Genomic DNA, 19,837 nt, shown 5'->3' on the forward strand with positions numbered 1-19,837 from the left:
AGTGTTATTTTATGCCACATTGTAAGTTTAAAATTCAAAACATAGAGCCAAAAACGCTTTTTTGACACTTTTGGTACATTTGACTTAAAAAAATGATTTTTTTTTAGCAACAAATGCACCTAAAAGTTGAAGTTCTCATTTTGCAGTTCAAGAAAGTGTTAGTTTTTCTCATGTTGTCAGTTGAAACTTCAAACCAGTCATTGAGCCAAAAACGCTTTTTTGACACTTTTTGTACTTTTGACTGACAAAATGATTTTTTTTAGCAACAAATGCACCCAAAAGTTGAAGTTCTCATTTGATGTTCACGAAAGTGTTATTTTATGCCACATTGTAAGTTTAAAATTCAAACAGTCATAGAGCCGAAAACGCTTTTTTGACACTTTTGGCACTTTTGACTGACAAAATGATTTTTTAGCAAAAAACGCACCCAAAAGTTGAAGTTCTCATTTGATGTTCAAGAAAGTGTTATTTTATGCCACATTGTAAGTTTAAAATTCAAAACATAGAGCCAAAAACGCTTTTTTGACACTTTTGGTACATTTGACTTAAAAAAATGATTTTTTTTTAGCAACAAATGCACCTAAAAGTTGAAGTTCTCATTTGATGTTCAAGAAAGTTTTATTTTTTCTCATGTTGTCAGTTGAAACTTCAAACCAGTAATAGTTAGAGCCGAAAAAACACTTTTTTGACACTTTTGACTGACAAAATGATTTTTTAGCAAAAAACGCACCCAAAAGTCAAAGTTCTTATTTGCAGTTCAAGAAAGTGTTATTTTTTGTCACGTTGTAAGTTAAATATTCAAAACAGTCATACTCTGAGCATAAAAGACTTTTTTGACACTTTTGGCACTTTTAACTGAAAAAATGATTTCTTAGCAAAAAATAGACACAAAATTCAAAGTTCTCATTTTGCAGTTCAAGAAAGTGTTAGTTTTTCTCATGTTGTCAGTTGAAACTTCAAACCAGTCATTGAGCCATAAACGCTTTTTTGACACTTTTTGTACTTTTGACTGACAAAATGATTTTTTTTAGCAACAAATGCACCCAAAAGTTGAAGTTCTCATTTGATGTTCACGAAAGTGTTATTTTATGCCACATTGTAAGTTTAAAATTCAAACAGTCATAGAGCCGAAAACGCTTTTTTGACACTTTTGGCACTTTTGACTGACAAAATGATTTTTTAGCAAAAAACGCACCCAAAAGTTGAAGTTCTCATTTGATGTTCAAGAAAGTGTTATTTTATGCCACATTGTAAGTTTAAAATTCAAAACATAGAGCCAAAAACGCTTTTTTGACACTTTTGGTACATTTGACTGACAAAATGATTTTTTTTTAGCAACAAATGGACCCAAAAGTTGAAGTTCTCATTTGATGTTCAAGAAAGTTTTATTTTTTCTCATGTTGTCAGTTTAAACTTCAAACCAGTAATAGTTAGAGCCGAAAACACTTTATTGACATTTTTGACTGACAAAATGATTTTTTTTAGAAACAAATGCACCCAAAAGTTGAAGTTCTCATTTGATGTTCAAGAAAGTGTTATTTTATGCCACATTGTAAGTTGAAATTTCAAAACAGTCACAGAGCCGAAAACGCTTTTTTAACATTTTTGGCACTTTTGACTGACAAAATGATTTTTTTTAGAAACAAATGCACCCAAAAGTTGAAGTTCTCATTTGATGTTCAAGAAAGTGTTATTTTATGCCACTTTGTAAGTTTAAAATTCAAAACAGTCATAGAGACGAAAACGCTTTCTTGACACTTTTGGCACTTTTGACTGACAAAATGATTTTTTAGCAAAAAACGCACCCAAAAGTTGAAGTTCTCATTTGATGTTCAAGAAAGTGTTATTTTATGCAACATTGTAAGTTTAAAATTCAAAACAGTCATAGAGCCGAAAACGCTTTTTTGACACTTTTGGTACTTTTGACTGAAAAAATGATTTTTTTTAGCAACAAATGCACCCAAAAGTTGAAGTTCTCATTTGATGTTCAAGAAAGTGTTATTTTATGCCACATTGTAAGTTTAAAATTCAAAACAGTCATAGAGCCGAAAACGCTTTTTTGACATTTTTGGCACTTTTGACTGACAAAATGATTTTTTAGCAAAAAACGCACCCAAAAGTCAAAGTTCTTATTTGCAGTTCAAGAAAGTGTTATTTTTTGTCACGTTGTATGTTAAATATTCAAAACAGTCATACTCTGAGCATAAAAGACTTTTTTGACACTTTTGGCACTTTTAACTGAAAAAATGATTTCTTAGCAAAAAATAGACACAAAATTCAAAGTTCTCATTTTGCAGTTCAAGAAAGTGTTAGTTTTTCTCATGTTGTCAGTTGAAACTTCAAACCAGTCATTGAGCCATAAACGCTTTTTTGACACTTTTTGTACTTTTGACTGACAAAATGATTTTTTTTAGCAACAAATGCACCCAAAAGTTGAAGTTCTCATTTGATGTTCACGAAAGTGTTATTTTATGCCACATTGTAAGTTTAAAATTCAAACAGTCATAGAGCCGAAAACGCTTTTTTGACACTTTTGGCACTTTTGACTGACAAAATGATTTTTTAGCAAAAAACGCACCCAAAAGTTGAAGTTCTCATTTGATGTTCAAGAAAGTGTTATTTTATGCCACATTGTAAGTTTAAAATTCAAAACATAGAGCCAAAAACGCTTTTTTGACACTTTTGGTACATTTGACTGACAAAATGATTTTTTTTTTAGCAACAAATGGACCCAAAAGTTGAAGTTCTCATTTGATGTTCAAGAAAGTTTTATTTTTTCTCATGTTGTCAGTTTAAACTTCAAACCAGTAATAGTTAGAGCCGAAAACACTTTATTGACATTTTTGACTGACAAAATGATTTTTTTTAGAAACAAATGCACCCAAAAGTTGAAGTTCTCATTTGATGTTCAAGAAAGTGTTATTTTATGCCACATTGTAAGTTGAAATTTCAAAACAGTCATTGAGCCAAAAACGCTTTTTTGACACTTTTGGCACTTTTGACTGACAAAATGATTTTTTAGCAAAAAACGCACCCAAAAGTCAAAGTTCTTATTTGCAGTTCAGGAAAGTGTTATTTTTCGTCACGTTGTAAGTTAAGTATTCAAAACAGTCATACTCTGAGCATAAAAGACTTTTTTGACACTTTTGGCACTTTTAACTGAAAAAATGATTTCTTAGCAAAAAATAGACATAAAAATTCAAAGTTCTCATTTTGCAGTTCAATAAAGTGTTAGTTTTTCTCATGTTGTCAGTTGAAACTTCAAACCAGTAATAGTTAGAGCCGAAAACGCTTTTTTGACATTTTTGGCACTTTTGACTGACAAAATGATTTTTAGCAAAAAACGCACCCAAAAGTCAAAGTTCTCATTTGCAGTTCAAGAAAGTGTTACATTTTGTCATGTTGTAAGTTGAAATTTCAAAACAGTCATTGAGCCAAAATTGCTTTTTTTACACTTTTGGCACTTTTGACTGACAAAATGATTTTTTTTAGCAACAAATGCACCCAAAAGTTGAAGTTCTCATTTGATGTTCAAGAAAGTTTTATTTTTTCTCAAGTTGTCAGTTTAAACTTCAAACCAGTAATAGTTAGAGCCGAAAACACTTTTTTGACACTTTTGACTGACAAAATGATTTTTTTTAGAAACAAATGCACCCAAAAGTTGAAGTTCTCATTTGATGTTCAAGAAAGTGTTATTTTATGCCACATTGTAAGTTGAAATTTCAAAACAGTCATAGAGCCAAAAACGCTTTTTTGACACTTTTGGTACTTTTGACTGACAAATTGATTTTTTTTAGCAACAAATGCACCCAAAAGTTTAAGTTCTCATTTGATGTTCAAGAAAGTTTTATTTTTTCTCATGTTGTCAGTTGAAACTTCAAACCAGTAATAGTTAGAGCCGAAAACACTTTTTTGACACTTTTGGCACTTTTGACTGACAAAATGATTTTTTTAGCAACAAATGCACCCAAAAGTTGAAGTTCTCATTTGCAGTTCAAGAAAGTGTTATTTTATGCCACGTTGTAAGTTTAAAATTCAAAACAGTCATACTCTGAGCATAAAAGACTTTTTTGACACTTTTGGTACTTTTGACTGACAAAATGATTTTTTTTAGCAACAAATGCACCCAAAAGTTGAAGTTCTCATTTGATGTTCAAGAAAGTTTTATTTTTTCTCGTGTTGTCAGTTGAAACTTCAAACCAGTAATAGTTAGAGCCGAAAACACTTTTTTGACACTTTTGGCACTTTTGACTGACAAAATGATTTTTTTTAGAAACAAATGCACCCAAAAGTTGAAGTTCTCATTTGATGTTCAAGAAAGTGTTATTTTATGCAATATTGTAAGTTTAAAATTCAAACAGTCATAGAGCCGAAAACGCTTTTTTGACACTTTTGGCACTTTTGACTGACAAAATGATTTTTTAGCAAAAAACGCACCCAAAAGTTGAAGTTCTCATTTGATGTTCAAGAAAGTGTTATTTTATGCCACATTGTAAGTTTAAAATTCAAAACATAGAGCCAAAAACGCTTTTTTGACACTTTTGGTACATTTGACTTAAAAAATGATTTTTTTTGGCAACAAATGCACCCAAAAGTTGAAGTTCTCATTTGATGTTCAAGAAAGTTTTATTTTTTCTCATGTTGTCAGTTGAAACTTCAAACCAGTAATAGTTAGAGCCGAAAACACTTTTTTGACACTTTTGGCACTTTTGACTGACAAAATGATTTTTTTTAGAAACAAATGCACCCAAAAGTTGAAGTTCTCATTTGATGTTCAAGAAAGTGTTATTTTATGCCACTTTGTAAGTTTAAAATTCAAAACAGTCATAGAGCCGAAAACGCTTTTTTGACACTTTTGGCACTTTTGACTGACAAAATGATTTTTTAGCAAAAAACGCACCCAAAAGTCAAAGTTCTTATTTGCAGGTCAAGAAAGTGTTATTTTATGCAACGTTGTAAGTTTAAAATTCAAAACAGTCATAGAGCCGAAAACGCTTTTTTGACACTTTTGGTACTTTTGACTGACAAAATGATTTTTTAGCAAAAAACGCACCCAAAAGTTGAAGTTCTCATTTGATGTTCAAGAAAGTGTTATTTTATGCCACATTGTAAGTTTAAAATTCAGAACAGTCATAGAGCCGAAAACACTTTTTTGACACTTTTGGCACTTTTGACTGACAAAATGATTTTTTTTAGAAACAAATGCACCCAAAAGTTGAAGTTCTCATTTGATGTTCAAGAAAGTGTTATTTTATGCAATGTTGTAAGTTTAAAATTCAAAACAGTCATAGAGCCGAAAACGCTTTTTTAACATTTTTGGCACTTTTGACTGACAAAATGATTTTTTAGCAAAAAACGCACCCAAAAGTTGAAGTTCTCATTTGATGTTCAAGAAAGTGTTATTTTATGCCACATTGTAAGTTTAAAATTCAAAACAGTCATAGAGCCGAAAACGCTTTTTTGACACTTTTGGCACTTTTGACTGACAAAATGATTTTTTTAGAAAAAACGCACCCAAAAGTTGAAGTTCTCATTTGATGTTCAAGAAATTGTTATTTTATGCCACATTGTAAGTTTAAAATTCAAAACAGTCATAGAGCCGAAAACGCTTTTTTGACACTTTTGGTACTTTTGACTGACAAAATGATTTTTTTTAGCAACAAATGCACCCAAAAGTTGAAGTTCTCATTTGATGTTCAAGAAAGTGTTATTTTATGCCACTTTGTAAGTTTAAAATTCAAAACAGTCATAGAGCCGAAAACGCTTTTTTGACACTTTTGGCACTTTTGACTGACAAAATGATTTTTTAGCAAAAAACGCACCCAAAAGTCAAAGTTCTTATTTGCAGGTCAAGAAAGTGTTATTTTATGCAACGTTGTAAGTTTAAAATTCAAAACAGTCATAGAGCCGAAAACACTTTTTTGACACTTTTGGCACTTTTGACTGACAAAATGATTTTTTAGCAAAAAACGCACCCAAAAGTTGAAGTTCTCATTTGATGTTCAAGAAAGTGTTATTTTATGCCACATTGTAAGTTTAAAATTCAAAACAGTCATAGAGCCGAAAACACTTTTTTGACACTTTTGGCACTTTTGACTGACAAAATGATTTTTTTTAGAAACAAATGCACCCAAAAGTTGAAGTTCTCATTTGCAGTTCAAGAAAGTGTTATTTTATGCAATGTTGTAAGTTTAAAATTCAAAACAGTCATAGAGCCGAAAACGCTTTTTTAACATTTTTGGCACTTTTGACTGACAAAATGATTTTTTAGCAAAAAACGCACCCAAAAGTTGAAGTTCTCATTTGATGTTCAAGAAAGTGTTATTTTATGCCACATTGTAAGTTTAAAATTCAAAACAGTCATAGAGCCGAAAACGCTTTTTTGACACTTTTGGCACTTTTGACTGACAAAATGATTTTTTAGCAAAAAACGCACCCAAAAGTTGAAATTCTCATTTGATGTTCAAGAAAGTTTTATTTTTTCTCATGTTGTCAGTTGAAACTTCAAACCAGTAATAGTTAGAGCCGAAAACACTTTTTTGACACTTTTGGTACTTTTGACTGACAAAATGATTTTTTTTAGCAACAAATGCACCCGAAAGTTGAAGTTCTCATTTGATGTTCAATAAAGTGTTATTTTATGCAATATTGTAAGTTTAAAATTCAAACAGTCATAGAGCCGAAAACGCTTTTTTGACACTTTTGGCACTTTTGACTGACAAAATGATTTTTTAGCAAAAAACGCACCCAAAAGTTGAAGTTCTCATTTGATGTTCAAGAAAGTGTTATTTTATGCCACATTGTAAGTTTAAAATTCAAAACATAGAGCCAAAAACGCTTTTTTGACACTTTTGGTACATTTGACTTAAAAAATGATTTTTTTTTAGCAACAAATGCACCCAAAAGTTGAAGTTCTCATTTGATGTTCAAGAAAGTTTTATTTTTTCTCATGTTGTCAGTTGAAACTTCAAACCAGTAATAGTTAGAGCCGAAAACACTTTTTTGACACTTTTGGCACTTTTGACTGACAAAATGATTTTTTTTAGAAACAAATGCACCCAAAAGTTGAAGTTCTCATTTGATGTTCAAGAAAGTGTTATTTTATGCCACTTTGTAAGTTTAAAATTCAAAACAGTCATAGAGCCGAAAACGCTTTTTTGACACTTTTGGCACTTTTGACTGACAAAATGATTTTTTAGCAAAAAACGCACCCAAAAGTCAAAGTTCTTATTTGCAGGTCAAGAAAGTGTTATTTTATGCAACGTTGTAAGTTTAAAATTCAAAACAGTCATAGAGCCGAAAACGCTTTTTTGACACTTTTGGTACTTTTGACAGACAAAATGATTTTTTAGCAAAAAACGCACCCAAAAGTTGAAGTTCTCATTTGATGTTCAAGAAAGTGTTATTTTATGCCACATTGTAAGTTTAAAATTTAAAACAGTCATAGAGCCGAAAACGCTTTTTTGACACTTTTGGCACTTTTGACTGACAAAATGATTTTTTTTAGTAACAAATGCACCCAAAAGTTGAAGTTCTCATTTGATGTTCAAGAAAGTTTTATTTTTTCTCATGTTGTCAGTTGAAACTTAAACCAGTAATAGTTAGAGCCGAAAACACTTTTTTTGACACTTTTGGCACTTTTGACTGACAAAATGATTTTTTTTGGAAACAAATGCACCCAAAAGTTGAAGTTCTCATTTGATGTTCAAGAAAGTGTTATTTTATGTCACATTGTAAGTTTAAAATTCAAAACATAGAGCCAAAAACGCTTTTTTGACACTTTTGGTACATTTGACTTAAAAAATGATTTTTTTTTAGCAACAAATGCACCCAAAAGTTGAAGTTCTCAATTGATGTTCAAGAAAGTTTTATTTTTTCTCATGTTGTCAGTTGAAACTTCAAACCAGTAATAGTTAGAGCCGAAAACACTTTTTTGACACTTTTGGCACTTATGACTGACAAAATGATTTTTTTTAGAAACAAATGCACCCAAAAGTTGAAGTTCTCATTTGATGTTCAAGAAAGTGTTATTTTATGCCACTTTGTAAGTTTAAAATTCAAAACAGTCATAGAGCCGAAAACGCTTTTTTGACACTTTTGGCACTTTTGACTGACAAAAGGATTTTTTAGCAAAAAACGCACCCAAAAGTCAAAGTTCTTATTTGCAGTTCAAAAAAGTGTTATTTTTCGTCACGTTGTAAGTTAAATATTCAAAACAGTCATACTCTGAGCATAAAAGACTTTTTTGACACTTTTGGCACTTTTAACTGAAAAAATGATTTCTTAGCAAAGAATAGACACAAAATTCAAAGTTCTCATTTTGCAGTTCAAGAAAGTGTTAGTTTTTCTCATGTTGTCAGTTGAAACTTCAAACCAGTAATAGTTAGAGCCGAAAACACTTTTATAACACTTTTGGCACTTTTGACTGACAAAATGATTTTTTTTAGAAACAAACGCACCCAGAAGTTGAAGTTCTCATTTGATGTTCAAGAAAGTTTTATTTTTTCTCATGTTGTCAGTTGAAACTTCAAACCAGTAATAGTAAGAGCCGAAAACGCTTTTTTGACATTTTTGGCACTTTTGACTGACAAAATGATTTTTAGCAAAAAACGCACCCAAAAGTCAAAGTTCTCATTTGCAGTTCAAGAAAGTGTTACATTTTGTCATGTTGTAAGTTGAAATTTCAAAACAGTCATTGAGCCAAAATTGCTTTTTTGACACTTTTGGCACTTTTGACTGACAAAATGATTTTTTTTAGCAACAAATGCACCCAAAAGTTGAAGTTCTCATTTGATGTTCAAGAAAGTGTTATTTTATGCCACATTGTAAGTTTAAAATTCAAAACATAGAGCCAAAAACGCTTTTTTGACACTTTTGGTACATTTGACTTAAAAAATGATTTTTTTTTTAGCAACAAATGCACCCAAAAGTTGAAGTTCTCATTTGATGTTCAAGAAAGTTTTATTTTTTCTCATGTTGTCAGTTGAAACTTCAAACCAGTAATAGTTAGAGCCGAAAACACTTTTTTGACACTTTTGGCACTTTTGACTGACAAAATGATTTTTTTTAGAAACAAATGCACCCAAAAGTTGAAGTTCTCATTTGATGTTCAAGAAAGTGTTATTTTATGCCACTTTGTAAGTTTAAATTTCAAAACAGTCATAGAGCCGAAAACGCTTTTTTGACACTTTTGGCACTTTTGACTGACAAAATGATTTTTTAGCAAAAAACGCACCCAAAAGTCAAAGTTCTTATTTGCAGGTCAAGAAAGTGTTATTTTATGCAACGTTGTAAGTTTAAAATTCAAAACAGTCATAGAGCCGAAAACGCTTTTTTAACATTTTTGGCACTTTTGACTGACAAAATGATTTTTTAGCAAAAAACGCACCCAAAAGTTGAAGTTCTCATTTGATGTTCAAGAAAGTGTTATTTTATGCCACATTGTAAGTTTAAAATTTAAAACAGTCATAGAGCCGAAAACGCTTTTTTGACACTTTTGGCACTTTTGACTGACAAAATGATTTTTTTAGCAAAAAACGCACCCAAAAGTTGAAGTTCTCATTTGATGTTCAAGAAATGTTTATTTTATGCCACATTGTAAGTTTAAAATTCAAAACAGTCATAGAGCCGAAAACGCTTTTTTGACACTTTTGGTACATTTGACTTAAAAAATGATTTTTTTTTTAGCAACAAATGCACCAAAAAGTTGAAGTTCTCATTTGATGTTCAAGAAAGTTTTATTTTTTCTCATGTTGTCAGTTGAAACTTCAAACCAGTAATAGTTAGAGCCGAAAACACTTTTTTGACACTTTTGGCACTTTTGACTGACAAAATGATTTTTTTTAGAAACAAATGCACCCAAAAGTTGAAGTTCTCATTTGATGTTCAAGAAAGTGTTATTTTATGCCACTTTGTAAGTTTAAATTTCAAAACAGTCATAGAGCCGAAAACGCTTTTTTGACACTTTTGGCACTTTTGACTGACAAAATGATTTTTTAGCAAAAAACGCACCCAAAAGTCAAAGTTCCTTTTTGCAGATCAAGAAAGTGTTATTTTATGCAACGTTGTAAGTTTAAAATTCAAAACAGTCATAGAGCCGAAAACGCTTTTTTAACATTTTTGGCACTTTTGACTGACAAAATGATTTTTTAGCAAAAAACGCACCCAAAAGTTGAAGTTCTCATTTGATGTTCAAGAAAGTGTTATTTTATGCCACATTGTAAGTTTAAAATTTAAAACAGTCATAGAGCCGAAAACGCTTTTTTGACACTTTTGGCACTTTTGACTGACAAAATGATTTTTTTAGCAAAAAACGCACCCAAAAGTTGAAGTTCTCATTTGATGTTCAAGAAATGTTTATTTTATGCCACATTGTAAGTTTAAAATTCAAAACAGTCATAGAGCCGAAAACGCTTTTTTGACACTTTTGGTACTTTTGACTGACAAAATGATTTTTTTTAGCAACAAATGCACCCAAAAGTTGAAGTTCTCATTTGATGTTCAAGAAAGTTTTATTTTTTCTCATGTTGTCAGTTGAAACTTCAAACCAGTAATAGTTAGAGCCGAAAACACTTTTTTGACACTTTTGGCACTTTTGACTGACAAAATGATTTTTTTTGGAAACAAATGCACCCAAAAGTTGAAGTTCTCATTTGATGTTCAAGAAATTGTTATTTTATGCCACTTTGTAAGTTTAAAATTCAAAACAGTCATAGAGCCGAAAACGCTTTCTTGACACTTTTGGCACTTTTGACTGACAAAATGATTTTTTAGCAAAAAACGCACCCAAAAGTTGAAGTTCTCATTTGATGTTCAAGAAAGTGTTATTTTATGCCACATTGTAAGTTTAAAATTCAAAACATAGAGCCAAAAACGCTTTTTTGACACTTTTGGTACATTTGACTTAAAAAATGATTTTTTTTTAGCAACAAATGCACCCAAAAGTTGAAGTTCTCATTTGATGTTCAAGAAAGTTTTATTTTTTCTCATGTTGTCAGTTGAAACTTCAAACCAGTAATAGTTAGAGCCGAAAACACTTTTTTGACACTTTTGGCACTTTTGACTGACAAAATGATTTTTTAGCAAAAAACGCACCCAAAAGTTGAAGTTCTCATTTGATGTTCAAGAAAGTGTTATTTTATGCCACATTGTAAGTTTAAAATTCAAAACATAGAGCCAAAAACGCTTTTTTGACACTTTTGGTACATTTGACTTAAAAAATGATTTTTTTTTAGCAACAAATGCACCCAAAAGTTGAAGTTCTCATTTGATGTTCAAGAAAGTTTTATTTTTTCTCATGTTGTCAGTTGAAACTTCAAACCAGTAATAGTTAGAGCCGAAAACACTTTTTTGACACTTTTGGCACTTTTGACTGACAAAATGATTTTTTTTAGAAACAAATGCACCCAAAAGTTGAAGTTCTCATTTGATGTTCAAGAAAGTGTTATTTTATGCCACATTGTAAGTTTAAAATTCAAAACATAGAGCCAAAAACGCTTTTTTGACACTTTTGGTACATTTGACTTAAAAAATGATTTTTTTTTTAGCAACAAATGCACCCAAAAGTTGAAGTTCTCATTTGATGTTCAAGAAAGTTTTATTTTTTCTCATGTTGTCAGTTGAAACTTCAAACCAGTAATAGTTAGAGCCGAAAACACTTTTTTGACACTTTTGGCACTTTTGACTGACAAAATGATTTTTTTTAGAAACAAATGCACCCAAAAGTTGAAGTTCTCATTTGATGTTCAAGAAAGTGTTATTTTATGCCACTTTGTAAGTTTAAATTTCAAAACAGTCATAGAGCCGAAAACGCTTTTTTGACACTTTTGGCACTTTTGACTGACAAAATGATTTTTTAGCAAAAAACGCACCCAAAAGTCAAAGTTCTTATTTGCAGGTCAAGAAAGTGTTATTTTATGCAACGTTGTAAGTTTAAAATTCAAAACAGTCATAGAGCCGAAAACGCTTTTTTAACATTTTTGGCACTTTTGACTGACAAAATGATTTTTTAGCAAAAAACGCACCCAAAAGTTGAAGTTCTCATTTGATGTTCAAGAAAGTGTTATTTTATGCCACATTGTAAGTTTAAAATTTAAAACAGTCATAGAGCCGAAAACGCTTTTTTGACACTTTTGGCACTTTTGACTGACAAAATGATTTTTTTAGCAAAAAAAGCACCCAAAAGTTGAAGTTCTCATTTGATGTTCAAGAAATGTTTATTTTATGCCACATTGTAAGTTTAAAATTCAAAACAGTCATAGAGCCGAAAACGCTTTTTTGACACTTTTGGTACATTTGACTTAAAAAATGATTTTTTTTTTAGCAACAAATGCACCAAAAAGTTGAAGTTCTCATTTGATGTTCAAGAAAGTTTTATTTTTTCTCATGTTGTCAGTTGAAACTTCAAACCAGTAATAGTTAGAGCCGAAAACACTTTTTTGACACTTTTGGCACTTTTGACTGACAAAATGATTTTTTTTAGAAACAAATGCACCCAAAAGTTGAAGTTCTCATTTGATGTTCAAGAAAGTGTTATTTTATGCCACTTTGTAAGTTTAAATTTCAAAATAGTCATAGAGCCGAAAACGCTTTTTTGACACTTTTGGCACTTTTGACTGACAAAATGATTTTTTAGCAAAAAACGCACCCAAAAGTCAAAGTTCTTATTTGCAGATCAAGAAAGTGTTATTTTATGCAACGTTGTAAGTTTAAAATTCAAAACAGTCATAGAGCCGAAAACGCTTTTTTAACATTTTTGGCACTTTTGACTGACAAAATGATTTTTTAGCAAAAAACGCACCCAAAAGTTGAAGTTCTCATTTGATGTTCAAGAAAGTGTTATTTTATGCCACATTGTAAGTTTAAAATTTAAAACAGTCATAGAGCCGAAAACGCTTTTTTGACACTTTTGGCACTTTTGACTGACAAAATGATTTTTTTAGCAAAAAACGCACCCAAAAGTCAAAGTTCTCATTTGATGTTCAAGAAATGTTTATTTTATGCCACATTGTAAGTTTAAAATTCAAAACAGTCATAGAGCCGAAAACGCTTTTTTGACACTTTTGGTACTTTTGACTGACAAAATGATTTTTTTTAGCAACAAATGCACCCAAAAGTTGAAGTTCTCATTTGATGTTCAAGAAAGTTTTATTTTTTCTCATGTTGTCAGTTGAAACTTCAAACCAGTAATAGTTAGAGCCGAAAACACTTTTTTGACACTTTTGGCACTTTTGACTGACAAAATGATTTTTTTTGGAAACAAATGCACCCAAAAGTTGAAGTTCTCATTTGATGTTCAAGAAATTGTTATTTTATGCCACTTTGTAAGTTTAAAATTCAAAACATAGAGCCAAAAACGCTTTTTTGACACTTTTGGTACATTTGACTTAAAAAATGATTTTTTTTAGCAACAAATGCACCCAAAAGTTGAAGTTCTCATTTGATGTTCAAGAAAGTTTTATTTTTTCTCATGTTGTCAGTTGAAACTTCAAACCAGTAATAGTTAGAGCCGAAAACACTTTTTTGACACTTTTGGCACTTTTGACTGACAAAATGATTTTTTTAGAAACAAATGCACCCAAAAGTTGAAGTTCTCATTTGATGTTCAAGAAAGTGTTATTTTATGCCACTTTGTAAGTTTAAAATTCAAAACAGTCATAGAGCCGAAAACGCTTTTTTGACACTTTTGGTACTTTTGACTGACAAAATGATTTTTTTTAGCAACAAATGCACCCAAAAGTTGAAGTTCTCATTTGATGTTCAAGAAAGTTTTATTTTTTCTCATGTTGTCAGTTGAAACTTCAAACCAGTAATAGTTAGAGCCGAAAACACTTTTTTGACACTTTTGGCACTTTTGACTGACAAAATGATTTTTTTTAGAAACAAATGCACCCAAAAGTTGAAGTTCTCATTTGATGTTCAAGAAAGTGTTATTTTATGCCACTTTGTAAGTTTAAAATTCAAAACAGTCATAGAGCCGAAAACGCTTTTTTGACACTTTTGGTACTTTTGACTGACAAAATGATTTTTTTTAGCAACAAATGCACCCAAAAGTTGAAGTTCTCATTTGATGTTCAAGAAAGTTTTATTTTTTCTCATGTTGTCAGTTGAAACTTCAAACCAGTAATAGTTAGAGCCGAAAACGCTTTCTTGACACTTTTGGCACTTTTGACTGACAAAATGATTTTTTAGCAAAAAACGCACCCAAAAGTTGAAGTTCTCATTTGATGTTCAAGAAAGTGTTATTTTATGCCACATTGTAAGTTTAAAATTCAAAACATAGAGCCAAAAACGCTTTTTTGACACTTTTGGTACATTTGACTTAAAAAATGATTTTTTTTTAGCAACAAATGCACCCAAAAGTTGAAGTTCTCATTTGATGCTCAAGAAAGTTTTATTTTTTCTCATGTTGTCAGTTGAAACTTCAGACCAGTCATTGAGCCAAAAACGCTTTTTTGACACTTTTGGTACTTTTGACTGACAAAATGATTTTTTTTAGCAACAAATGCACCCAAAAGTTTAAGTTCTCATTTGATGTTCAAGAAAGTGTTATTTTATGCCACATTGTAAGTTTAAAATTCAAACAGTGATAGAGCCGAAAACGCTTTTTTGACACTTTTGGCACTTTTGACTGACAAAATGATTTTTTAGCAAAAAACGCACCCAAAAGTTGAAGTTCTCATTTGATGTTCAAGAAAGTGTTATTTTATGCCACATTGTAAGTTTAAAATTCAAAACATAGAGCCAAAAACGCTTTTTGACACTTTTGGCACTTTTGACTGAAAAAATGATTTTTTAGCAAAAAACGCACCCAAAAGTCAGAGTTCTTATTTGCAGTTCAAGAAAGTGTTATTTTTCGTCACGTTGTAAGTTAAATATTCAAAACAGTCATACTCTGAGCATAAAAGACTTTTTTGACACTTTTGGCACTTTTAACTGAAAAAATTATTTCTTAGCAAAAAATAGACACAAAATTCAAAGTTCTCATTTTGCAGTTCAAGAAAGTGTTAGTTTTTCTCATGTTGTCAGTTGAAACTTCAAACCAGTAATAGTTAGAGCCGAAAACACTTTTTTGACACTTTTGGCACTTTTGACTGACAAAAAGATTTTTTTTAGAAACAAATGCACCCAAAAGTTGAAGTTCTCATTTGATGTTCAAGAAAGTTTTATTTTTTCTCATGTTGTCAGTTGAAACTTCAAACCAGTAATAGTAAGAGCCGAAAACGCTTTTTTGACATTTTTGGCACTTTTGACTGACAAAATGATTTTTAGCAAAAAACACACCCAAAAGTCAAACTTCTCATTTGCAGTTCAAGAAAGTGTTACATTTTGTCATGTTGTAAGTTGAAATTTCAAAACAGTCATTGAGCCAAAATTGCTTTTTTGACACTTTTGGCACTTTTGACTGACAAAATGATTTTTTTTAGCAACAAATGCACCCAAAAGTTGAAGTTCTCATTTGATGTTCAAGAAAGTTTTATTTTTTCTCATGTTGTCAGTTTAAACTTCAAACCAGTAATAGTTAGAGCCGAAAACACTTTTTTGACACTTTTGACTGACAAAATGATTTTTTTTAGAAACAAATGCACCCAAAAGTTGAAGTTCTCATTTGATGTTCAAGAAAGTGTTATTTTATGCCACATTGTAAGTTTAAAATTCAAAACATAGAGCCAAAAACGCTTTTTTGACACTTTTGGTACATTTGACTTAAAAAATGATTTTTTTTTAGCAACAAATGCACCCAAAAGTTGAAGTTCTCATTTGATGTTCAAGAAAGTTTTATTTTTTCTCATGTTGTCAGTTGAAACTTCAAACCAGTAATAGTTAGAGCCGAAAACACTTTTTTGACACTTTTGGCACTTTTGACTGACAAAATGATTTTTTTTAGAAACAAATGCACCCAAAAGTTGAAGTTCTCATTTGATGTTCAAGAAAGTGTTATTTTATGCCACTTTGTAAGTTTAAAATTCAAAACATAGAGCCAAAAACGCTTTTTTGACACTTTTGGTACATTTGACTTAAAAAATGATTTTTTTTAGCAACAAATGCACCCAAAAGTTGAAGTTCTCATTTGATGTTCAAGAAAGTTTTATTTTTTCTCATGTTGTCAGTTGAAACTTCAAACCAGTAATATTTAGAGCCGAAAACACTTTTTTGACACTTTTGGCACTTTTGACTGACAAAATGATTTTTTTAGAAACAAATGCACCCAAAAGTTGAAGTTCTCATTTGATGTTCAAGAAAGTGTTATTTTATGCCACTTTGTAAGTTTAAAATTCAAAACAGTCATAGAGCCGAAAACGCTTTTTTGACACTTTTGGTACTTTTGACTGACAAAATGATTTTTTTTAGCAACAAATGCACCCAAAAGTTGAAGTTCTCATTTGATGTTCAAGAAAGTTTTATTTTTTCTCATGTTGTCAGTTGAAACTTCAAACCAGTAATAGTTAGAGCCGAAAACACTTTTTTGACACTTTTGGCACTTTTGACTGACAAAATGTTTTTTTTTAGAAACAAATGCACCCAAAAGTTGAAGTTCTCATTTGATGTTCAAGAAAGTGTTATTTTATGCCACTTTGTAAGTTTAAAATTCAAAACAGTCATAGAGACGAAAACGCTTTTTTGACACTTTTGGTACTTTTGACTTAAAAAATGATTTTTTTTTAGCAACAAATGCACCCAAAAGTTGAAGTTCTCATTTGATGCTCAAGAAAGTTTTATTTTTTCTCATGTTGTCAGTTGAAACTTCAGACCAGTCATTGAGCCAAAAACGCTTTTTTGACACTTTTGGTACTTTTGACTGACAAAATGATTTTTTTTAGCAACAAATGCACCCAAAAGTTGAAGTTCTCATTTGATGTTCAAGAAAGTGTTATTTTATGCCACATTGTAAGTTTAAAATTCAAACAGTGATAGAGCCGAAAACGCTTTTTTGACACTTTTGGCACTTTTGACTGACAAAATGATTTTTTAGCAAAAAACGCACCCAAAAGTTGAAGTTCTCATTTGATGTTCAAGAAAGTGTTATTTTATGCCACATTGTAAGTTTAAAATTCAAAACATAGAGCCAAAAACGCTTTTTTGACACTTTTGGCACTTTTGACTGAAAAAATGATTTTTTAGCAAAAAACGCACCCAAAAGTCAAAGTTCTTATTTGCAGTTCAAGAAAGTGTTATTTTTCGTCACGTTGTAAGTTAAATATTCAAAACAGTCATACTCTGAGCATAAAAGACTTTTTTGACACTTTTGGCACTTTTAACTGAAAAAATTATTTCTTAGCAAAAAATAGACACAAAATTCAAAGTTCTCATTTTGCAGTTCAAGAAAGTGTTAGTTTTTCTCATGTTGTCAGTTGAAACTTCAAACCAGTAATAGTTAGAGCCGAAAACACTTTTTTGACACTTTTGGCACTTTTGACTGACAAAAAGATTTTTTTTAGAAACAAATGCACCCAAAAGTTGAAGTTCTCATTTGATGTTCAAGAAAGTTTTATTTTTTCTCATGTTGTCAGTTGAAACTTCAAACCAGTAATAGTAAGAGCCGAAAACGCTTTTTTGACATTTTTGGCACTTTTGACTGACAAAATGATTTTTAGCAAAAAACACACCCAAAAGTCAAACTTCTCATTTGCAGTTCAAGAAAGTGTTACATTTTGTCATGTTGTAAGTTGAAATTTCAAAACAGTCATTGAGCCAAAATTGCTTTTTTGACACTTTTGGCACTTTTGACTGACAAAATGATTTTTTTTAGCAACAAATGCACCCAAAAGTTGAAGTTCTCATTTGATGTTCAAGAAAGTTTTATTTTTTCTCATGTTGTCAGTTTAAACTTCAAACCAGTAATAGTTAGAGCCGAAAACACTTTTTTGACACTTTTGACTGACAAAATGATTTTTTTTAGAAACAAATGCACCCAAAAGTTGAAGTTCTCATTTGATGTTCAAGAAAGTGTTATTTTATGCCACATTGTAAGTTTAAAATTCAAAACAGTCATAGAGCCGAAAACGCTTTTTTGACAGTTCTGGCACTTTTGAATGACAAAATGATTTTTTAGCAAAAACGCACCCAAAAGTCAAAGTTCTTATTTGCAGGTCAAGAAAGTGTTATTTTATGCAACGTTGTAAGTTTAAAATTCAAAACAGTCATAGAGCCGAAAACGCTTTTTTAACATTTTTGGCACTTTTGACTGACAAAATGATTTTTTAGCAAAAAACGCACCCAAAAGTTGAAGTTCTCATTTGATGTTCAAGAAAGTGTTATTTTATGCCACATTGTAAGTTTAAAATTCAAAACAGTCATAGAGCCAAAAACGCTTTTTTGACACTTTTGGCACTTTTGACTGACAAAATGATTTTTTAGCAAAAAACGCACCCAAAAGTTGAAGTTCTCATTTGATGTTCAAGAAATTTTTATTTTATGCCACATTGTAAGTTTAAAATTCAAAACAGTCATAGAGCCGAAAACGCTTTTTTGACACTTTTGGTACTTTTGACTGACAAAATGATTTTTTTTAGCAACAAATGCACCCAAAAGTTGAAGTTCTCATTTGATGTTCAAGAAAGTTTTATTTTTTCTCATGTTGTCAGTTGAAACTTCAAACCAGTAATAGTTAGAGCCGAAAACACTTTTTTGACACTTTTGGCACTTTTGACTGACAAAATGATTTTTTTTAGAAACAAATGCACCCAAAAGTTGAAGTTCTCATTTGATGTTAAAGAAAGTGTTATTTTATGCCACTTTGTAAGTTTAAAATTCAAAACAGTCATAGAGCCGAAAACGCTTTCTTGACACTTTTGGCACTTTTGACTGACAAAATGATTTTTTAGCAAAAAACGTACCCAAAAGTTGAAGTTCTCATTTTATGTTCAAGAAAGTGTTATTTTATGCAACATTGTAAGTTTAAAATTCAAAACAGTCATAGAGCCGAAAACGCTTTTTTGACACTTTTGGTACTTTTGACTGACAAAATGATTTTTTTTAGCAACAAATGCACCCAAAAGTTGAAGTTCTCATTTGATGTTCAAGAAAGTGTTATTTTATGCCACATTGTAAGTTTAAAATTCAAAACAGTCATAGAGCCGAAAACGCTTTTTTGACGTTTTTGGCACTTTTGACTGACAAAATGATTTTTTAGCAAAAAACGCACCCAAAAGTCAAAGTTCTTATTTGCAGTTCCAGAAAGTGTTATTTTTTTAACACGTTGTAAGTTAAATATTCAAAACAGTCATACTCTGAGCATAAAAGACTTTTTTGACACTTTTGGCACTTTTAACTGAAAAAATGATTTCTTAGCAAAAAATAGACACAAAATTCAAAGTTCTCATTTTGCAGTTCAAGAAAGTGTTAGTTTTTCTCATGTTGTCAGTTGAAACTTCAAACCAGTCATTGAGCCAAAAACGCTTTTTTGACACTTTTTGTACTTTTGACTGACAAAATGATTTTTTTTAGCAACAAATGCACCCAAAAGTTGAAGTTCTCATTTGATGTTCAAGAAAGTGTTATTTTATGCCACATTGTAAGTTTAAAATTCAAACAGTCATAGAGCCGTAAACGCTTTTTTGACACTTTTGGTACTTTTGACTGACAAAATGATTTTTTTTAGCAACAAATGCACCCAAAAGTTGAAGTTCTCATTTGATGTTCAAGAAAGTTTTATTTTTTCTCATGTTGTCAGTTGAAACTTCAAACCAGTAATAGTTAGAGCCGAAAACACTTATTTGACACTTTTGGCACTTTTGACTGACAAAATGATTTTTTTAGCAACAAATGCACCCAAAAGTTGAAGTTCTCATTTGCAGTTCAAGAAAGTGTTATTTTATGCAACGTTGTAAGTTTAAAA

Source organism: Oryzias latipes, chromosome 16 (assembly GCF_053564925.1).
Source record: "Oryzias latipes strain Hd-rR chromosome 16, Olatipes_Hd-rR_3.1".
Taxonomy (NCBI): domain Eukaryota; kingdom Metazoa; phylum Chordata; class Actinopteri; order Beloniformes; family Adrianichthyidae; genus Oryzias; species Oryzias latipes.